Source organism: Micromesistius poutassou (genome assembly GCF_964030765.1).
Source record: "Micromesistius poutassou genome assembly, contig: SCAFFOLD_5990, whole genome shotgun sequence".
Classification (NCBI taxonomy): Eukaryota; Metazoa; Chordata; class Actinopteri; order Gadiformes; family Gadidae; genus Micromesistius; species Micromesistius poutassou.
In genome coordinates, this window is record NW_028179162.1 from 1 (window position 1) to 4,199 (window position 4,199).

A 4,199-nucleotide genomic window follows, 5' to 3' on the forward strand; every position below is an offset into this window, starting at 1 on the left:
AGCAGATAGTTTAGTAGAGAGTTTAGCAGATAGTTTAGTAGAGAGTTTAGTAGAGAGTTTAGTAGAGTTTAGTAGAGAGTTTAGTAGAGTTTAGTAGAGAGTTTAGCAGAGAGTTTAGTAGAGAGTTTAGTAGAGTTTAGTAGAGAGTTTAGTAGAGAGTTTAGTAGAGTTTAGTAGAGAGTTTAGCAGAGAGTTTAGTAGAGAGTTTAGTAGAGAGTAGATAGTTTAGTAGAGAGTTTAGTAGAGAGTTTAGCAGAGAGTTTAGTAGAGAGTAGAGAGTTTAGTTGAGAGTTTAGTAGAGTTTAGTAGAGTTTAGTAGAGAGTTTAGTAGAGCATTTAGTAGAGAGTAGAGAGTTTAGTAGAGTTTATGGGAGCCATGATGGAAAGGAGGGAATCTGCCATATTGCTTGCAGAGAGATGCTGTGCTTTATTTTTGGTCCAAAGGTTAGAGGCAGAGAACAACATGTGTGTGACAAAACGCACAAACATGCAAAGGGCAAAAGGGTACAATTTATTATTTTGCAAAGAGATCGGTTGATATAGCAGGTTGAACGATTGATTTGTTAATGTTACGTTGAACTTCAATTCACAACATGAATTGAATTCAATCCATTCAAATATCAGTTTATGAGATGAGAAATGACGAAAGGAAACTGTGAAAAAGAATTTCCACAAATTAGCATCACCGCTCTGACCAATGAGAGCAGTGGAAAACCTGGCCAATGACGTCGCCCAAAGAGGGAAGTGTCTTTCAAACTGATCTGTCGCGTCGCGTGTGCTTCAGCATCACGTCCAACTCGCCGTCACACGCGCCCCCACAGGGCATGTCTTCAATGTAAAAATAACAATATCATCTTTTGTGCTCGATGAGTAGCTAGCGTTCACCTTCGACGATTTTATTTTTCATATTTTCTGCTGGATTGTGTGTGAGCAGCCTTCAACTGAGGACAAAGGGCAGCGTTTCCCCTCATAAGACGAGACGCTGGTGGCTCTGGTGGAGTTGGGAGACATTCCCATTCATATTGGAGTGGGGGCCTGGGCAATAAATCAATAAATGATCGTCTCGTGATAGACTTTTGATTAATATCAATATAAAACATGCACAATATATATCGATAAGAGACTGGACCACCGGATCTAGCAGCTGGGTTTGTTACACAAACACGGTTCCATACTTATATACAATATTTAAGTGTTTTTCATTGTTGTATCGACATTGGAGTATTTATCAATGAAGAACAGTGGAAGGTCATATTAAGTGTGAAACAGAAGTGTTTAAATCCAGCATGGTAATTCCTAGTCTTTTTAGGTCATTACGATTATCAATAGTTATCGATATCGATCAATATGATCGATATCGATGAAGTTATATCGTGACATGTCTTTCAGCCATATCGCCCCAGGCCTAAGTGGGAGTGGGGTTTGAACAGTTCTGCTCTCTCCTGGCTGCTCCACCACTCCTCCCCCCCTCCCCCCCCCGCCCCCTCCTCCCCCCCCGCCCCCCTCCTCTCTCTCCCCCCCCCCCCCCCCCCCCACCCCGTGCCATTCAGGTTGTCCATGATCGAGCCCGGCCCCGTCCACACGGAGTTTGAGACCAAGATGATGGCGGACGTGGCCAAGATGGAGTTCCCAGGCGTTGACGCAGACACAGTTCGCTACTTCAAAGACGTGTACCTGCCCTCCTCCATCGATATATTCGAGGCCATGGGCCAGACACCGGACGACATCGCCAAGGTGTGTGAACCAGACATTTTGGTCTTTCCAATGAAACAGTTAGCCTGGAAATCCAGAGCCACGTCTAGAACGCTGTAGGGTCAGGCAACCAGTGATGAAAACGGCCCGACTCGAGGGGCGGCACCAAGCACGCATTTGAAAATATCACTGCACGCAATTGATATTGTATTCTTACGACCAATCAGAAGAATACAAGGGGTGACGTATCCAGACCAGCAGAGCTAACCAATAGATAAGACAACGCTTTTGGCCCGCCTTTATCAGATGCACCAATGTGATTGGTTAATGTTCTGGGCCAGGGGAATCGGGGAGTGAGTATATTGCTCATTCCCCCGAGTGACTCGCTGAGTAAATTCAAATTGTGCTCTCGTGAGAACTCTGGATTACCCGGGTATGAAAAAGGGACAATATTGAGTGATTCTAATCGGTATCCACCGTCTATATTACCGGCATGTAATTAATTAATAAGTCTAATCAATTAGCATGTAATTAGTCTAATCAGTTAGCCTAGCTATTGCCAGACCAAGCTCAATCATAGATTGCACGCTGGTCTGGGGAGGCTGCTGTCATATTCTTCAGCACAAGAGGCGTGATCAACGGGCGTAGTTCAACTGACGCGCAATTGGCTGCTTGCCGTCGCTTCCATGTCGTCATTGTGTCAAACCAGCCAATAGCGCGCCAGGGGGAAAAGCCAGCTTGATGATTGGCTCCCGTAATAGCGAATCGGAAGCAGGAAGAACTGTATTTCTCTTCTCCAGACCCTGCTGCAGGGCGAATTCAAATCACCGGCAGAACGGGCTGGGGGGGTACCCAGTCTACTGTATTATCAGTATTACCATCTATGTAACCGGCATGTTATTAATACAGAGAATATTTAAAATAATATAACCTGACCCGTGGTACTGTGACTGTGTGTAGGTTGCTGGTTCGATCCCCGGCTCCTCCGAGTGTCGTGGTGTCCCTGAGCGAGACGCCTCACTTGCTCCTGATGAGCTGGCTGTCATCGTCTTATGACCCTATCCTGATGATGCCCAAGTCATTTGGTGACATTTGACCTCTGGGGGGGGGGGGCGTTGTTAGCAGCAGGTCTAATCCAGCCCTTAGAACGCAACTTCAACGTATTTTCATTGCGATAACCATTTGCCAACAGCTTTCATTGTACGTGAAATTACCGAGACATTGTCATCATGCAGCCACCTCACTGATTACGTTTGTCAGCCAGTATCTATGTATAAATGAGGACCCCTCACCCCTCCATCTCCGCAGTGCACCAAGAAGGTCATCGAGTCCAGCAGCCCGCGCTTCCGGAACCTCACCAACAGCCTGTACACGCCCATCGTGGCGCTGAAGTACGCCGACGAGACGGGCGGCCTGTCCGTCAACACCTTCTACAACCTGCTCTTCAACTTCGGGCCGCTCATGCACATCACCATGAGCATCCTCAAGTGCCTCACCTGCAGCTGCCTGCGGAGACGCACCGTCTCCCCCAACTGACCATCACCACCCCCCCCCCCCCCTACCCCCCCTCGCCCCCCACCCAGCCATCGCCATCGCCATCGTCGCCGTTGCCAACGACGACCGATTCCGGAACTTTCCCTCTGGAAGGGGGTGTAAAGGTGAACCAGGTAGACTACCAGTGATCTAATTCTCTTTTTATTTGGGGTGGGGGGGGGCGATTTGTCCAGAGATGCTGTCCGACGACACGCACAATTGCACAAAGATTGTCAAAGACAGGAGTGGGAATGCAGAATGACCTCAATGCGAAATACATGCACAGACATGCACAAACATGCGCACGGACACACACACCCACACACACACCTATGCACAGACCTACAGTCACATACATTGCAGCGATACTTGTATTACATAATTAAGATGAATCTGTGCCTTATTCATTACAACGTGAGACGTCTGAATATTATACTGTAAATGCTTTCGAATATAGCACACAGAGAATAAGTTATGAGTCCTGTGGACAAAAAAAGACTAAGCACAAATCAGACAAATTTACAGAGAGTAGATTTAAATTATACTGAAACCATATTAAAAGAGGTTGTATTTAACCAAATACTAAGACCCTGACAGGAATTAAAATAATAAATATATGTAGTTTATTTTGTTGTGTTTTTAATTTCAAGTTTAAGTATAGTGTTGACTAAGCAAAATATTGTTCACACAGTCATAACTGCTGTTAAATCTTTATTTTCATTTATTTTTAAATTCGTGAATTTGTGTTGTTTTTAAAAGTATTACGAGAGAGGTGGGTTGAGTATCTGATTTGGAATGTAACAACTTACTTTCGAAATAAACACAATTTTGATTTACTTTCAACGTAATGTTTTCTATACGATTCTCTACGTGTCGGACATCAGGCGCACGAGGTTGGAAAAGCCCTGCACAACGTTTTATTCTTCCTGTACACTCCACCATCACCAGACGGGGGCAGTGTTTCATTGTATCCA

General features: G+C 45.3%; 1 pseudogene across 1 annotated transcript; it reads left to right on the top strand.

The window, feature by feature from the left end:
* Nucleotides 1-722: 722 nt before the first annotated feature.
* LOC311373064 (retinol dehydrogenase 8 pseudogene) lies at nt 723-3,927 on the top strand (annotated as a pseudogene). Its single transcript has 3 exons — nt 723-835; nt 1,551-1,734; nt 3,001-3,927. The product of its transcript is annotated as a retinol dehydrogenase 8 pseudogene (transcript).
* The last annotated feature ends 272 nt before the right edge of the window (nt 3,928-4,199 follow it).